Here is a 19,183-nt window from a genome sequence, read left to right as displayed (position 1 = left end):
ATAGAGCAAGAGACAGAAGGAAGCTCAAGAAATGGAGATAGAAAAAAAATATATGTAAATATAAAGAAATATAAATAAATGGAGTGTTTGAAGTGGAGGAATGGTTACAGAAAAGGAAAGGACTACCAAATAGCTAATCTATAGACTTAAATATTTCGCTTTATTATTATATACTATTAGTACGCACAAAGAAAATATTTCCCCAAAGAGAACTTCGTGAGAGAATTTCATAGAAACAAATACCCAATGTGTTGTCATAAAACGGACGAGCTCGGCTGCCGTGTACGGAGGACATAAACGTCAGGACATACCGTCATATAACCCCGGATGAATTATCTTCCAGAGTCGTCATATTCGAAAATGGAAGTTTTAAGGAAAGGGGACAAATCGCCTGCCAGAAAGGAAGCCCGGGGAGGACGATGATTCAGATTATGAGATACGAGTATGTAACACGACCCTGCATGGGGTAGGACAAGAATTGCAACAGGCTGGATATAGTGCTCTTTCTCATATCTATCCGAACAGGCGGGGACTGAATAATGCAAAAGGAAGCGGTCGACGTTTTCCAACGGTTTTATGTTTATCTGGCACTACATGATCTTTCAGCTTAGCGATATTTTTCTATTTAATTTTTAAACGGGCGTTGTGATAATTTTATTATACAAATTAGGTTCTGAGCTATGGTCAAGTATTTTCGCAAATCAAAACCGCGCATCCGGCCGAGGGCTATTTATTACGAATCCTGAGCTTTTTGAATTATTAATAACTTCTTATTATAGCACACAGGCTACTTTTTTAGAGGACGCTCCAGATGTCATAGATCCGGTATAATTAATGCGATAAATTTAGACTGTTAGGCACATGGCAAATTAATTACAATTGACATTGACAATGTCATAGAAAATGTAACAAGAAGTAAACAATAAAATCTTTATTTGCCACTAAAAACACAGATATATTTGATCGTTTTCATTAAAAAAAAAAATTAATTACATAATTTATCAAATCATACTTTAATTAGTCAGTGAGGTTTAATAAAATAAACTATATATGAATAACTGTTCAAATAAAGATTAATATTGGGCTGGTACAAAAATAATGCAGATTTTGAAAAGGCAGTAAAAATTGTTTTTAATTTTTATAAGATAAAAAAAAAATTATTTGAAATATGTTTTATCAAAATCTTCGACAAAGTGTAATAAGTGCTTTTATTCCGCTTACATAAAAACCTTTATTTCGACTTACAATAAAGTCCTGGAAGGCGTTTTCGGCTTCACCTCGTTCTCTAAAAATTTTATCCCTCCAGAAGTGATCAAAATACCTAATAAAAGAGAAAGTCTGTAGGCGAGAGAGCGGGTGAGTGTGGAGGATGTGGTAAGGTTTCATATTCTTAAGTCCTTAAGTTTCCGCAGGGTTGACATGGCGACATGTGGCCTTATCGTGAAGAATCAGCCCGTTACAGTTTACCAACGTTGGACAAAACATAATCTTTTTTACCCGCAGATTTGGTTTCGAGACGTGTTTTGGCTCTGTACCCTTGTCCAACCACTACCTGTACGACTCCTGTTATCGCAAGTGATGATTCGAGAAATGGACCATTTTGGTTGCGCAACAGGAGAGACAAATTTCAAAGCGTCGATTTCTTTGGACTTAGGTTAGATAGTACGTTTCCCAACTTGTCGAGCTTCTTTACTTTACCAATTTGCTCCAGATGGCATGCATTCGCTACTGCTTCCCTCCCCACGAAACTGTGTTGATGTTACGCGCGGTTTGGGCCGCACTTCCCCCCAGTTTAATACAAAATAAATTTGACGAAAATCTTGTTTGGAAATATTTGATTTTGCATGTACTGACGCTTATAAAATTCAATATAAAATCAATTTTTTTGTATAAAAGATAACAGTTAAAAGTCAAAAATCAATTTGAGATTGTGGGATTTAGCTGTGTTTATATGACAAGCACCTGCAAAAGTAAAACCAATTTTCAAAACCTGCGTTACATTTTCACCAACCCGATATATTCATTTTCTTCTACATAATCCATTTTTTTCCAATTTGCAGTACATACAAGTAACTTCAATTCGGTAACATGTAACAATGAGGTAGGAAATGTATACAAAATTAAAAACAAGAGTGGAGAAAATATCCATTTTTAGTACTCCAATGAAGGTAAATGTTGCCTGTTAATTAATACTTGAGTCATTATCACTTTCACCGTCACTGCATAGGAGACCTGGCGACCATCGTCTCTTCAGTCGGCGAGGAGGGTTCGTCGTGATGCTAGTTTTGGGTGTCCTGAAAGAAAGGAATATTTTAGTATGTATGTGTAATTATACATAAAATGAAGCATCAAGGATTTTTCGTAGGATTAAGGATCGGGCAGTTCGTACGCGGCGGATGTTGAAAAGTGCTCAACCCGACGCTTTCATTCCGTAAGTCCACCTCGACTTGACTGTAGTATTGTAAGCAGCCTTTTATTTTTGAGAGGTAAATCAGAAGGTTGGCAAAAAGTCGTGCATAAATTCTGCACTTCTTGACGTTACATATGAGGATTCAGGTCATGTGTTTGACGATGTACACTCCGAGGTACTGCAGTTGTGAGGAGAATAATATTTAGTAGACTGGAGGATCTTTTGTGACGGTACAATGTGGGTTTGTCTGTGTTAAATTTTATTATTTCTTTTTACACCTAGATCTAGTAGTGAGAGGTGTTGGAAAATTCGAGTGGAAACGGCAGGATTGGAGTTTTATTCTTTGCAAATGAGAGGGTTGGCTGATATGTCAGCTGTGTAAACATAGTAAAGTGTGGGGGCCAGAACACTACCTTGACGGACACCAGCATGGATATGGAAATATGCAGAGAGGGAATTGCCTCCAAAACGTACATACTGTGCAATATGAGATAGAAGGTCGAGAGAAAGATGCCCTTGAGCGTGAACAAGCCCGGGTGCTAAACAATAAGCATGGCTTAGGTCAAGAAAGGCCCCAGAACCGTGCTTGCGCCATCTTAATGTAGGAGGAGATAATGTTTACAAAGTCAATATTGCTCCATAAAACAATTTAAAATTATTTTTGTAAACTTCAGTACATATAATAAACAAACACAGTTTATGCTTACTTTATTTTAAAAAAATTTGAATGTACAAATGTACTTTGAGATTTTGGTTATTACCCAATCAGCCAGTACAAATTTTATTTTAACGAATCTAATACAAAGATATACAAAAATCCGTAATTAAAACGTTTTGCCTAATTCCCGAATTGGTTTTTTCCTCAGGGAATTCCGGCCAGCATGCAATCCTTAAATATAAACCTTTTAGGCCGAATTAGGCAAAATGGGGGAAACAGGCTGACAAAAGCAAACGTGCTGGGGTGGGTGACAAGGGACGGACGATATTTTATCCTGGATAAGCATTCTAGCTACATGTAATCAATGTATTTTTCTTATTTGGACACCTGGAAAAAATGGGTCCGGCCGGCCACAAACCTATTGCACAGTATTGGCAGTTATGACTGTTTTCGAAGCATTTTTTCTTTTCCTAAAAACTTTATGTAACATCGTGACATCCATTGGCAGAAAGTTGAAAAGTTGACCTTTAAATGCTCTCTCTCTCTCTCACTCTCTCTTTCTCTCTCACTCTCTCTCTCTCTCTGACTCACTCTCATATATATATATATTTCTCTTCTCTTCTGCCTACCTCTTTATATCTTACTCTTTCTGCATCTAACTTTTCTCTCTCTATCACTTTCTCTATTTCTCATTCACGTAATATTTATTTCTTCCTCATATATTTGGGGGGGGGTAATTATTGAGTACTGAACGTTTCAAATATTCATTTACTCTCATCATGGATGCTTAAAATTACCCATCTACCAACTTCATAACGGTCTCTTTCATTCTGTCTCTCTTTCTCTTCCGTCTCTATGTCTGTCTCTCACTCTCTTTTCTCCCTATCTCGCTCCCTTTCTTTCTATCTACCTCTTTCTTACCATTCTCTTCTAAGTGATATGTCTCATTGTTTTTCTCCTCGTTTCTCCCTCTCTCTTTATTTGTATCTATCTGCGTCACTCACTGTCCTTTAGCCTATGTCCGTATCACTTTCTATATTTTATATTTTTATCTCTATCTCACCCTGCTTTGCTCACTACTTTATCTTTTATACCTCACGCTCTCTCGCTCTTTATTTCAATCTAATTTTTTTCTTTAAACCCCGACATTTTATCTATTTAGGTAAAAACTCTCACCTTTAACAAACTTAAGCTCAAGATTTATTTTAGCTGGATATATCCCCCAATAATCGACAAATTTGCAAACCCACGTTACCATGGCACTCGGTAGCCATCTTAATTGCCACCTTAGAGGTTCTGGGTTCGAATCCGCACACAATCCATAAAAAAAAATTATTGGGGGATTTTTTTTAATAAAAAAAAATTCCCCAATAATCGACAAATTTGCAAACCCACGTTAGCATGGCACTCGGTGGCCATCTTAATTGCCACCCTAGAGGTTCTGGGTTCGAATCCGCACACAATCTATTAAAAAAAAAATCCGCGACACCCAACTTGTAGTACCGACAGATTTTTTATTACCTTTTTACTCAGCTTAAATTATTTTTAAATGAGAACTTTTTTTTAGTTTTTGGTTTTTAGTTCCACCGTCCAAAATCATGTATCGTGTTTTCGGAATGCGGATTTTAAACCGCTTGTTTTATTTAACGATTTTTTCCAACAACCCAGAAACATTTCTGTTCATAGTTTTTATACGTTGTTTGTCGTAAAGATCGCTTTAACGATCTTCCACCGGACGGATTATTTTTCAGGAACCGATAAAGATTAGATTTGTTGAATTAAGTTTATCCGGGCGACTTATGACTTCTAGGTGTAGGGTTCCAAACTTGGCGAGCTCTAATAGCCCAATGCGGTCTCTTGATTGCCTCATAAAAGCCTTCTCTTAGCTGGCCGGTCAACAATGAACCCGAGGCCGATTTGTATGACAATCCAACGGCAACTACTCAGGTTTTTAGTACCAGGGACAATGAATTTTACGTAAACAGCGTGTTTGGATTTTTCGGTGACACAGAGTGGCCCATTATGTAAATGTTTTAGAACTCGTTTCTTTCATTTTCTTCATTTGCATGACAATATAAGTCAAATGAATTATTAGCATGAAATCTAATTGAAAATTGCAAAACTGTCGAACCGAATTATTCAACGGTTTGTTAGAAATCTCTGCATCCTAGTTACGAAATCTTATACGATCGGGAAATGGGGCTTTCGGCCCCCCTGGGGGCGTCTTCATCGGATACGTCCCGCGGGGATCCGGTCTTTTTTTATAACCCGGCGTGGGGCTCGTGTTTATTAATATTGATACGAGCGAAAATGACAAATTTACAAGCTCTGAGAGCCACTCGGGGCGATTTGTCAAATTAAACATGCCACAAACAATGATTGATAAGGATGATGTTTGCAGTCTACCATATTACAAATTTAATCTCAAAAGCCATAACCAACTTGAAACCGAGCATAATGTGATTTGACGCGCTGTTTTACATTAAAATTGACAGCTCACGTCCAATTGGCAAGTGAGGCAACTGACATAATGAAAATTAAATAAGAGTGAAGGCATAAGAGAGAGTGAAAGATACGAAAGGGAGAGAGATAGAGGGGAGACGAATGAAATAAATACATCGGTTGAAAAAAAATGTATGTGTGTGTGAAATAAATCGATCCATAAACAGAGTGATAATGAATGGAGCGATAGAGATGGAAATAGAGAGAGAAAGAAAAAGGGATGGAGAGTGAGTGAGTGAGAGGAAGGATAGAAAAAGAGACAGATGGATAGATAAATAGTCAGACAGTGAGAGAAGTAGTGAGTGTAAGGGAGAGAAAGAGAATACAGGAAGAGTGACTTAGAGAGATAGAGTGGGTGACAGAAGGAGGGAGTGATAGAGAGAGAATGAAAGAGGGAGAGTGAGTGAATGAGAAGAAGAGAGTGATAGATAGAGAGAGTGGGCGAGAGAAGTATTGAGAGAAAGGGAGAGATAAATATAGAGTAAAAGTGAATGAGAAGAAGAGAGAGAGAGAGAGATAGAGAGAAAGTGAGTGAGTGAGAGATGGAGGGAGTGAGAGAGAAATAAAGAATGAGAGTGACTAAGAAGAAGAGAAAGAGAGTGAGTGGGTGAGAGAAGCCGGGAGTGAGAGAGAGAGAGAGAGAAAATGAAAGAGGGAGAATAAGAGAGTGATAGATAAATATAGAGTAAGAGTGAATGAGAAGAAGAGAAAGAAAGAGAGAGATGGGCAGATAAATAGTTAGAAAGTGAGAGAGAAGGAGAGTGGTGAAAGGGAGAGAAAGAGAGAGAGAGTGAGATAGAGAGAAAGTGAGTGGGTGAGAGATGGAGGGAGCGAGAGAGAAATAAAGAATGAGAGTGACTAAGAAGAAGAGAGAGATAAACAGAGATAGATGGATAGATAAATAGTTAAAGAGTGAGAGAGAAGGAGTGATTGAAAGGGGAAAAATATAATATATACAGGGAGAGTGAGTGAATTAGGGAGGGGGAGGGAGAGAGAGAGAGAGAGAGAGAGAGAGAGAGAGAGACAGACAGACAGACAGACAGACAGACAGAGAAGGAGGGAGTGAGAGAGAGAGAGTGAGTGAGAGAAGGAGGGAGTGAGAGAGAGAGAAAGAAAGAAAGAAAGAGGGAGTGAGAGGGAGAGAAAGAGAGAGAGTAAGAGACCGTGGGGTCAGTGATAGATAAAGAGGGAGACAATACAATTGTATATACAAAATAATATTATTGAAACTAACACATTTAACACGATAGAATGATTACGTTACCCTTATTATGATATAATCTTATGCTGCCAGCTTCATGATGGCTAAAATATAAATCATTATAAAGCCCTCGTATAAATACTAATAACAAAAAAAAAGAATAAATCTTTGTTGCTGTTTTTCTTTTTAAGAAAAACTAGTGTATCTTTATCGGCAGATTGTCCTTGATAATCCGCCCGTTCCGCTTTATGTTTAGGTAGAATCGTTTCGGCATGTCGCCACCTCCATGCGTGTTTATCCACTGGTCTAAATGTAGGATTGCATATTTTTCCTCGCACAGGATGAGTTTACACGGGTAAACAAAAGTACAAGGCATGTCATGAACCTTTCGTGGTGCTCGTTGCACTTTCCAATTTAAAATCCAATCAAGGCCCTCTAACCACACAGACAACATTGCGAATCTCATTATCCATTATCATCATTATCCATTTGGCTCAATACCCGGCCGGAAACGGGTTTGAGTCATATCTGAAATTATTTTTCGGGAAATCTCGGTCTTACGAGTTGGCAGGTGTCGTTCGTGAAATGACCTGGATTTCAGGAGTGGCGCTGGAGCCGAGCCAAAGGAAGTGTTTAGCCGCTGCCCACGGGAGTACGACGTCCTCTGCCTACGCCGATTTCCTAGATTTACAAAAACCTCCCGTCCCTGCCAACTCGAAGATGAAAGAGCAAGGTTTCACCAAATCAAAACAACGCCTAGCAACAGCCAAGAAAAAGGAATTATCACAAATGATTCAAACAGTCCATCATACAGATACGAACACCATCAAAACGACCAGTAGAACAATCATAATCTTATCACAATTTTATCTGCATAGAATAAATTGAAAAATTAATATATAGAATAGAACTTGTTTCTGAGAAAATGCCGAACAAGATATGGCCTTTGTGATATTAACAGATAAATTATTAACTCTTCAAAGAGGAAGTATCATGTTCGATCACGATAATGTCTGTTGAATGGGATTTAATCATGTAATCTATGTCTATATTTATTATTAGCCACCAAAACATTTACACTGCTACAGTATAGTACAATTACTGCAATACTATTGCTCATATTGTCCGTCTAAACAAACAAAGTCAGGTTCCGGTGATATGGACAACTAGATCATTTCAGCCCACACACATGCTGTTTTTGTAACCTTGATCCACTCACCTCTTTTGAGACCACATACATAGGGAGGTAAATTATTTGATATTCGTTAATCTTCCTGTACACATATATAACTAGGCTATTGAGAATGGATACTCATTATTACACAATAAGCCCTCTTCCCAAGCACATTCACGCTAATACATACATTCAATATTAATATACACAAAAATCACCAGTAAGTTAGAGATCAGGGATACGGTCATCAAAACAAGTAAGTTCCGTAGCTTACGCCAAGCTTTCAACCTGTATTGCTTTCATGACCGCATCCCTGATCTCTAACTCACTAGTGATATCCTGACGGTCGATTCATCCTTCCTATTATACCCAAAAATGAACATTTCTTCCAAAAATCGGACCAGGGGACTCAAATACTTGCTCAAGCAGAATTTTCATAAATCCATATACGCTCTCGATCTGGCGCCATGGAATGGCATTCTTTGATTAAATGGGACCTTAGAGCAATGCTGCATGCCTGACATCGGTATGCAGGACAAATACGCAGGATTCGACCGGTAGGTTTATTCGACTATTTACTTACCTAATCTAATCGAGGGGTCAGTGGGGGTACTCAATATTTTATTAGCTCTTTGACACTACGCATTCACCCTAGTAAATACATTCATTCTCAATGTACATCAAAGAGAGAACAAATCTATGATTCGAAAATCGGAATAGGGGAGTCAGATGCTTGCTGCCGTGCCTAAGCACAATTCTCATATAATCCTATACGGTCTCGATATGGAGCCTAGGAATGACATTTTTTAATTAAATGGGATATATAGAGCAACCCTTCACTACATGCCGGATTTGACCAGTTCGTTTATTTGCCTATTTACTTACTAATCAAATCGAGGGATTAGTAGGATACTCAATATTTCATTAGCCGTTTGACACTACGCATTCACGCTAATAAATGCTGTATGTAATATATTCTCAATATACATAAAATGGAATATAAATCTATGATTAGAGCATTCCACTGTTCAACGTTGCCATTGCTTTGTGGACATCCTCGAACAAAATGCTTCCTAGATGCCGAACGGCTTTCGAACAGTATGGCACCCGGGTCGCTCTAGAAATTCAAGGGTACCCTCTACCCCTTCCTCATATTTAAGTCCTACTTGNACCATGTTCTCAAACCTGAAAGAGATCCTATTGATAAGATCTATAGTTTCCTCCACCAGTCGTGAGGTTGACAAATCTTTTTGTAATGCCCTAAGACTAGCCTGATTGAAAGATTTTAATATCTTTTCCCATAATTTTGTTTTCCATAAGTGCTCTACAACACATTGATGGCCCAGATTTCCGCCTGAAAAACGGAGGTGTTATTGCCAAGAGGGGAGGAGATGCTGATTCGTAATTTTGGTATGTAGATTCCTGCACCTCTCCCTCTACCTTTGATAAGTGAACCATCTGTGTAGCAGTCTATGTTACGATGGTCATCATCCAGACTATAATCATAACCATAATCACAAGGGGTCCTTCGAAGTCCTACTTAGCCAACAGGTATTTTAGAGGTCGAATACTTCAACTCTGGTTTGTACAAGTCGGACGTAGGCGTCTCTCAAGGCAACGTCTTTGATCCGTTACTATATTCAGTATATACTTATTCAGAAATTGTGAGATGCGGTCTGGTGTATGTAGGTTTCAGAAAAACATTTTCTTTATACCAACGTTTCGATCTTTATTGAGATCATCTTCACGGCCTGGGATTTACAAATATTGTTTAAATTTAACATATACATGTAGGATGTGGAAGAAAGAGAATTTATACAATGCAAAATATATTTTTTATTTTCAATCAAAGTATTTCTACTCATTCGAAGTGTTTGTTTTCTGTGTAATTGTGCCATTTTTGCGTGTCGTGTTGAGAGTGCCAGTGAGATTTTGCTGTTTTATGTTTTATACGTTGGATTTTGAAGGAGTGGGGAAAGAAGTCGGTATAGAAAAGACATTTTTGTATAAAGCCACACATTCCCATCTCGACACCATATCCCAACGTACCGAACCCTCCACCTATATTCACTTGAACAATTGGCATCCTCTGTCGCAGCTAGGTCTGGTATAACTTCACACCCCTTCCTAACTAAAGCGTCATCCTCTGCCTAGGGGCATCTAGACTATTAACCTCGAATCCCCATGGATTTAAAAGGAAGAACTGACTTCCGATTTTTTAAAAGACTACTAGACAACCTACTTTAACCCTCCTATGATAACAAAACACTCATGTACAACTCAATACTGGAGACAATATAGACATACAGAAGAGAAGTATGGAGTTCAACTAAAATATTGTGTCCTCACTGAACTCAGACCATACAATCACGAATCCTTAAATCAATTGTCAACGCTGCGTCCTGTTTCCAACTGCACCTAAATGCTCCTTTAATAAAAGATGTTTCTAATCCAGCTACAAACCAACCGTACTTATCTCAAATCCCGTTCTTACCTTTACGTATAACACCTTTAATCCTCGACATTAGATGAGACTGTGACCAGGGGTAACTGGACTGTGCTATTACTGGATAGCTTCTACACTCTATTTACTGTCATGTTATATCAAACATATATCTTTGTAATGTATCCGCTTCATGCAGACTGTTGCTTTATGAAATAATTTTTTTTTTAAATAAACTTATTTGATTTCCGTCTAATGCGTTTTCCTGGGAACGGTGTCAGCTGTTAAGGAATAGGGTTATCACTTTCTAATTTTACAAATAAATGATTGATATTTGTTTTCTTTGGCCGTTGAACTTGACTCAATATTTCCGGACGAGGATCAAGGTTATTTTTTGACCCATGAAGATATAACTACACCCCCCCCCCAAACACCCAGCATCCATGTGTCGTTAAGCCTAGGGTTAAAGGGTGTATGATAATACAACGTCGTAAATATAATTTTAACGGCGTGATTTTTCATTTGTGATATTTTATTTTTAGAAGTGCCGGTAAACGGGGACGGTAGAGACCGCACAAAACGCACTTAATGAGAGCCGATACAAAGGCCCGTGGAAACCGCTATAAACAAACCATCGCGAAAGATTTTACGATCGAAAAGAGAATTCCGTTTTATCCGACGGCCCATAAGGGCGAGGGCACTTGGCCTTTAAGTACTACTGGCTTTGTAAAGAAAGACAATGGGTCGGACAAGGGCTCTCGAAGATTCACAATAAAGCCAGATAAAAAAAATCTATCGATCCGTTTTAAAAGACATAGTTTATAAAAATATTTACCAATAAATTTTTCATCTTTCACATGAACATATCGTAAATCGACCATATACAACGACCTTCCAGAAGACAGAGTCGACAGACAAAAGGATTAACATAAATTTAAAAAAATTGTAAACTCTTTCAATTAATTAATCTTTATGTAAGGTATTGGTTGAAATAAAAAAGTCAGTATCACGAGCGGAATCGTTGACTGTTGCTGTCGGAAGTTGGTGTTCGAGTGGGTCGAAGTCACGATAGCTCAAGTGGTAGAGCAGCGGCGTATTTAGCCGAAGGTCATGGGTTCGAATTCCACTCGTGACACTGACTTTTTTATCTCAACCAATTCCTTACATAAAAATTAATTAATTGAAGATCTTATTTGGTCATCCATGAAAGGACAATTTCTTAATTTTTGTTCAATTTTGAGCAGAGAATATAAGGAAATGAAAATATATATTTTTGACTTAATATTACTTTGATGTAAAGATTATGTTTATGGTAACTTTTACGATAACATAAAAAACTATATTATATTCAATAGAGTTCGTGGTCCGATTGACCGAATACCGAATGAAAAATGGCAAAAAGGAGGTAAAATACGAAAGGGGGTTTGAGATGGGAAGTTGGTGTCCGAGTGGATCGAAGTCACGATAGCTCAGGTGGTAGAGCAGCGAAGTATTTAGCCGAAGGTCGTGGGTTCGAATCCCGTTCGTGACACTGACTTTTTATCTCAAACAATACCTCACATAAAGGTTAATTAACTGAAAGATGTTATTTGTTCAATCGGACCACGAAAACCAATGAATTTAATAATTTACAGTTTTACATTTAGCCCACTTATTACAGAAAATATAGAAAACAAAAAGAACTATTATGAATGCTTTAAGAATATACTTGCCCAGGGAAATATTAAGTTTTCATGCTTCGATTTCTCAAGGAAAATTTCAACAGCTCCAGAACGAAGCGATAAAATAAAAAAATGATAAACGTAAACAGGTCGAGATTTTTGATTATCAGTTTAAAAATATCTTGTTAAATATGTTTTGGCGAAATTATCCTGCTTTGGTTACCTTCGTCCTCATTTCTTCAAGCCCTTTTTACTTTTAAACTAAATAAAACTAAATCAGTGTCACGAGCGGGATTCGTTCTCCGTTGTTGTCGGAAGTTGCTGTCCGAGTGGATCGAAGTCACGATAGCTCAAGTGGTAGAGCAGCGGCGTATTTAGCCGAAGGTCGTGGGTTCCAATCCCGCTCGAGACACTGACTTTTTTATCTCAACCAATACCTTACATAAAGATTAATTAATTGAAGATCTTATTTGGTCAATCGGACCACGAAATATAATAAATTTAGTATTAAATGTAGTATATCTTCACTAAGGCTCTCCGTGGCCATTTCATTTGTCGTCGAGAATTCAATCCGATTACACGACATTTGAAAAATGGCAAAAAGGAGGGAAAATTCGAAAGGTGGGGTTGAGATGGGAAGTTGGTGTCCGAGTTGATCGACGTGACGATAGCTCAAGTGGTAGAGCAGCGGCGTATTTAGCCGAAGGTCATGGGTTCGAATCCCGCTCGAGACACTGACTTTTTATCTCAAACAATACCTCACATAAAGGTTAATTAACTGAAAGATGTTATTTGTTCAATCGGACCACGAAAACCAATGAATTTAATAATTATAAACAAACAACAATAAATGGAACAAAATATACAAGGAAATTAGTTAATTAAAACCAGGTGTAATAAACTTGAAGTTGGCATAGAATTTACTTTTAAGCATGATTTAACTACAAACCGGTATAATCGACGTTCTAGATGCCCAGTTTTTCCTTTTTTCTCTTTTGATTTTGGAACGACCTAGCCTGTGGCTTTTGGAAGAAAGCAGGCGGGGCGACTTCCTCGACGGCTGGATGACACAAATAGAAGAGACGGTTGATGAGATTTTACAGACAGAGGGGCCGTTGTGTCAAGTACCGCGAACCCGGGCCGATTGAAATCATTCATGAACATGATTTTATTCGGGATGAAATGCAAAATTCTTCATACGTACCAACAGAAAACAACTGAATATTCCTAAGGATAAATTTTTAAATAATCGCGTGTTCCAATGGAAAAATCGTTTCATTTATATTGTAAGGCCATATCTGTGATTTTTCCTTTATCTTACTAATAATTATTTTTCGTTTTTCGGATCCTTACATGATAGAAATACCAAAAATATACAAATAACATATTTTCAACAGTAAACTTTTCTTTCTTACAAAAGGTTTCAAGACAAATTTCTCTATCACCATCTGTAAACAAGGAATACAGGTCCTAACTAAAGTTGACATACAAGGCGAGATTATGCGGACCGGTAATACTCAAATCTAAAAGCGCACTGACGAGCAGAGTTATTTCCGTTTAACATCCATGAGACAGTACAGGCTGATCAATGTCATACTTCTGTCATCTATTCTTTTTAGCTTTGTTCCAAGCTGAAGACAGATCCCTGATTCTTGTTAAACCGCACCTGTTTGTTTTTCTAAATAAACAAACGTCAACACTAAACTAATATTAAATCCATTGTTATTTTTTTAACGCTTGACGAAATCATTAGAATGTTTGTTGTCGTTGTAATGCAATATATTGTAGGAAAACGTTCTGTGCCAGGTTGGAAGAATTAATTTACCTGGCTTGTATCGTGTTGATATGATATTCATAAACAATCTTTGCATTAATTGAACTCAAATTACTGAATAAGCGTACTATTTTATTATTGCTCTTTTATGTTTTAGTACAGTTCTTTGTTATTTTACACCATTGAAACTGTTAATTTTTATAACTATGTAATGATAATATAAATGTTCATAATTAGACGTTTTCTTCTGTTCATTTTTTGTTATTGTTATGGGTTTTAACAAAATATTTGATTCCCAAAAGAAAAAAAGATGATTTGTCGTAAAAATCTGAATTGATGAATTGATAACAATAGGTAAACTAATTGATAAAAATAGAGAAATGCAGTGAGTCTGCAAGTAAATATAAACATTTAAAAAAAATAATTAAAGAAGTAACAGAGAAAAATGAAAGAGCATAAAAGAGAAAGAGAAAAAATAAATAGATTTTCTTCCTTCATTTTTTTATTTTATTTCGCAGGGACAATAATTCATTTTTACGTATTCACTTTCTATCTCTTTTTCTTTTTTTGTATCCCTTTTCCTTTCACTGTCACTCTCTCTCTCTCTCTCTCTCTCTCTCTCTCTCCCTCCCTCCTTCCATCCCTCTCTCTCACTCTCTCTCTTCTCTCTCTCACTCACTCTCTTTCTCTCTTCATTATGTATCACTTTCTTCATAATTCTCTATCCATCTCTCTCTCTCTCTATCTATCTATCCATCTCTCTCTCTCTCTCTTTCTTTCTCTCTATCTATACATCTCTCTCTCTTTCTTTCTCTCTCTCTCTCTCTCCCTCTCTCACTATCTATCTATCTATCCATCTCTCTCTCTTTCTTTCTCTCTATCTATCCATCTCTCTCCCACACTATCTCTCCCCAACTCTCACTTATTCACTCACTCACTTTCTCTCTCTCTCTCTCTCTTTCTTTCTCTCTATCTATCCATCTCTCTCCCACACTATCTCTCTCCAACTCTCACTTATTCACTCACTCACTTTCTCTCTCTCACTCTCTCTCTCTCTCTCTCTAGAACTCACTCACTCACTCTCTCTCATTTGTGTACAGTTTCTGAAACTAGTCCAAACGCATATAAATGCAGCTTAATCTGTTGAAAAATCGTTTCAATTCGACTTTTGTATATTTCGTTTCTTAAATCCAATTTTTTAAATCCGTTTAAAGTATACAATTAGTACAATTTTTTGTAGATACTATGTACTAGGTACAAATCCATTTTGGGGAAGCCACACCCTTCCTCATGAATCCTATTTAAACCTTGACCCACCATCGTTGTGGAGGATTTGGGCCAAGGGCCCGCTTACAAGTTCCTACGACACCGAACGTCAATTATACAATATTTAATAATTTCGTAGGTACAATTTTGTCTTTGTCGGAAAATAAAAGGCTTCGATATGAAAAGAGCTGGGGGTCAAGGGCCAACTTCTTTCCCACCTCCTTTCCATCAGTCACGTCCCTTGATTTCAATCAGCAAACATTGTTAGGCCCTATCCTTAACCACACACCGCCCTGAAGTTAATTGAGGTGTTGGGGTTTTTGAACTAGGCGGTTAAACAGGATCAGTTTTTCATTATTATTACGCTTATCGGCGATCCTTATTTATTTGACTTTATATGAAGGAAAAACACATTTTCGTGCTTACTCGTATTGAATAAATAATTCATGAGAAAGGTGTTTACAAATAGTAAAGCAGTTTAACGAGCAGACTATGTAAAACATGTTTTAATTTGATGTAGAATGTTTCTTTGTTAAAACGCTAACTTTGTAATAATGTCTGGAGTTTCGTAGATTATTGTACTGCTTAGAAAATTGTCAATGAATTAGCGGCGCTTTTCGTTTCATTTTCACCCCAAGCAAGGCCTATTCAAGCCCTGTTTTTAAGTCGAAAGAGCAAAATCATCCTGTAAGATTAGGGGCAAAGTGGACAATTCGACGGCCGACGTTGTCGGATTTGTACCGAATTAGTAAACATGACGGACGGATTGTTAGCGGACGGCAATTGGTATGTATGTCGCGGGCGGGTTGGACGGGACTGCCAGCATGAATCTATAAGCGGGAGCTTCTTCCATCTGACGGTTTATGGCTCCTCGGACTGCCTCTCCTTTCCGTTCCGGAGGACGTCCTGGACGACTGACGTTAGCTGAGTCAGAGGATTTCCAGGAGACGGGAATTTTTTTGTCGCAATGAGGACTTTATTGAAGATTTCGAGCAAAAGCGTTGATTAATTATTTTCTTTCTAAGTAATGCATATTAAAAATATTTGAATGTTCGACACTGTAAAGTTAGATAGAATGAATTAATGAATTATAGACAGATTTAAACTTAAATTTATCTATTTCTCCCGAACGGTGTAAATGTATGAATTTACAGAAAATTGAAGCCTTAAGGGATGGATAAGTAAAAATTATGTTTCAAGTTACTTAAGTTAAGGATTATATATGATTATTAAGGAGTTTCTATGATCAAAAATAGATAAATTCCACATATCTTTCTTTTGTGTTTTATTATCTTCTTCTCACTTCCCCTTTTCTTTCTTTGAAACATGCAATCATTAATTTAATAGTAATACACAGTAAATAATTGGTACATCCATTTTTACGTTTACACATTCTCCCTTATTTCTTTCATGTTGTCACTTTCTATACTTTTCTTTATATTTCGATAAATCTCTCTTTCACTCTCTCTATCCATCTCTCTCTCTATCCATCTTTCTCTTTTTCTCTTTCTCTCTATCTATTCATCTATCTATCTAACTATCTCTATGTATCTATCTATACATCTCTCTGTCTCTTTCTCTATCTATCTATCCATCTCTCTCTCTCTCTATCCATCCATCCATCACTCTCTCTCTCACTGTCTATCTATCTTTCTATCTATCCATCCCTCTCTCTCTCTCTCTCTTTCTCTGTCTATCTATCCATCTTTCTCTCGATCTATCCATCTCTCTCTCCATCTTTCTATCCATCTCTCTCTAGCCATCCATCCATCACTCTCTCTCCGTCTCTTTCTCACTGTCTATCTATCTTTCTATCTCTATCTATCTATCTATCCATCCCTCTCTCTTTCTTTCTCTGTCTATCTATCCATCTCTATCTCCCTTTCTCTCTCTCTCTCTCTCTCTCTCTCTCTCTCTCTCTCTCTCTCTATTTATCTATCCATATCTCACTCTCTCTCTCTCTATCTATCTATCTATCTATCTATCTATCCATCTCTGTCTATCTATTTTTTAATAAAAAGTATTACAATAACAAAAAAAAATTTTTTTCTATTCATTCACGTTAAGTGGTATTATTGTATTGGTCCATGGTCCATGAGACTTAATTGTACGTGGGTAAATAAAACATCCATTCATTTATTCATTCTCTCTCGCTCCCCTCCCTCTCTTTCTCACCCTCTCTTCCTCTGTCTATCTATCTTTACAGGAGAAAGTATTTACGCAAAAAAATTAATATCAGCCTGAAAAAAAGAATGAGAAAATAAATAAACAAGGAAGGGGAGAGAAAAAGTCAAGAAATGAAAGAAAAAAAGAAGAAGACCCTAAAACAAATCTAAATATTTAACATTGGTTTTTATTTGAAAACCAGTTGAATAGAGAAAGTGATGTTTTAATTCTCAATGCGTGTTCATTTTTCGTTATGCCATATTTTGTGTTTGAGTTGTTTTCATACAGCCTTGCCAAGGCGTTTTTATATAGTGATCCTTATCTCTTTGAAATTATTTATGATTCTTTCACGGCCTCTAATTTTTTTGGTCTCACATTTTTCAAGACATCGCATCAGCAAGACATCAGCAAGTGTGATCGTCGTTATATAAAGAAGGACGGCGATGGAGCATAATGGCGCCATCGGTCTTGCTTGTGTAGATAGGGGATATCCTGTCGGTCCCACTCTCCGTCATAATTGTGAGCAGATTTATTTGCAACCGGGGTGCGGGCGCTGTTCACCTTGTGTTACATAATTATATACATGCTACATTAAACTCGCGTGTTTATTCCACCAGGGCGTCGTTTCCGTCTCAGTTATCGTCTCTTATTTCCATGGGTGCAGCCTTGGTGGGACCGGAACGATGAACTTTGCGAACGGTCTTTTGTTTCCATCGTGCTGCTAATTCAGCTAATACCACCCCTAGGTCAAACAGGCTACTGGGTCAGACGAAGCGACCCCCGAGGGTCGAAAACCCTGTCCGAACAAATGCCTCGCCCTCTCCACTGACTTTTAACAATCCGCCGGCACTCGTACCACAAAGGGTTTGTTTATTATTAATTTAGTTTTCTAAATAGCATGCCGATGGTTATAAAAGAAATGACGAAACGTCAGAACGGTCGTAAACGTTGGGCAAATTGTAATCTTTCTTGTTTTATAGTTAGCCGTCTTATATGGGCTGGCTCCGAGTAAGTATTTTAAACAAACGCTTATTGTTTTGTTTTTTAACATGATAACATTTCCACATTGGACGATTACCCAAAATCTTTAATATTTCCACACTGTTTATTTAAAACCCAACTATAAAACTATTTTCTAATGAAATTTGCGTCAGCAATTCAGAATCCTACCAGCAAAATCTCTTTCTGTTGGGCGGATGTCACGTTTGGAGATCCTTTAGAAGTTTGTCCAGTTACTGGAAGTATTGGGTTGTCCGGAAAATAATGCAGGATTTTAAGTTTTCATTAAAAAAAATCTATATAAAATATTCTGTTTACGTTTACAGGATTACACTTATTAATCCTCTTCCAAATGATATTGTTTGTTTACCTCTGTAGCATTCCGCTACTTGGAAATAATTCAGTCATCCTTATAATGTCAAAGCGAGAATTTCGTACGATTTTCTTTTACGAGTTTAAACTCGGCCGAAGCGGAGCCCAAACGGCTAGAAACATTAACCAAGTCTGGGGCGAGGGTTGTGTTAATGAGTGCACTGTGCAAAGGTGGTTTAAAAAATTTCGGGAGGGAGATTTCAGCCTTGAAGATGAAGAAGGTCGTGGAAGGCCTTCCTCTCTTAATGATGATGTTCTGCGATCAGTGGTGGGTGCAGAGCAACTCAAAGTCAGTAAAACGACCGTCGCTGACCACCTCAAGGCGATTGGAAAAGTGAAAAAACTCGAAAATTGGGTTCCACACTCATTAAACGATCGCCAAAAAAATCAGCGCTTTGATGTTTGTGCATCACTTCTTTGTCGAAACAAAAATGACCCATTTCTGGCCAGAATTGATACATGTGACGAAAAGTGGATTCTCTACGATAACACTAGACGTTCTGGACAGTGGCTCGACAAAGGAGAAGCTCCAATACATTTTCCAAAGCCCCCAACTC

At 37.5% G+C, this 19,183-nt stretch overlaps 1 protein-coding gene and 1 long non-coding RNA gene across 4 annotated transcripts in view; one reads left to right on the top strand and one right to left on the bottom strand.

Annotated features, from left to right (window-relative positions):
* LOC106662463 (integrin alpha-PS2) overlaps nucleotides 1-19,183 on the top strand; it is a 198,029-nt gene that overhangs the window by 30,875 nt on the left and 147,971 nt on the right. The window lies entirely within an intron of this gene.
* The window catches only part of LOC112126875, a 28,358-nt gene continuing 11,174 nt past the window's right edge, over nucleotides 2,000-19,183 (bottom strand). Inside the window, exon 3 of the long non-coding RNA XR_002910276.1 lies at nucleotides 2,000-2,294. This is a non-coding gene — a long non-coding RNA (uncharacterized LOC112126875). The remainder of the gene's footprint in view (nucleotides 2,295-19,183) is intronic.

The sequence above is a fragment of the Cimex lectularius genome, unplaced genomic scaffold, assembly GCF_000648675.2.
Source record: "Cimex lectularius strain Harlan isolate CLEC.00 unplaced genomic scaffold, Clec_2.1 scaffold30, whole genome shotgun sequence".
Classification (NCBI taxonomy): domain Eukaryota; kingdom Metazoa; phylum Arthropoda; class Insecta; order Hemiptera; family Cimicidae; genus Cimex; species Cimex lectularius.
This window is presented reverse-complemented; position numbering and strand designations above follow the sequence as displayed.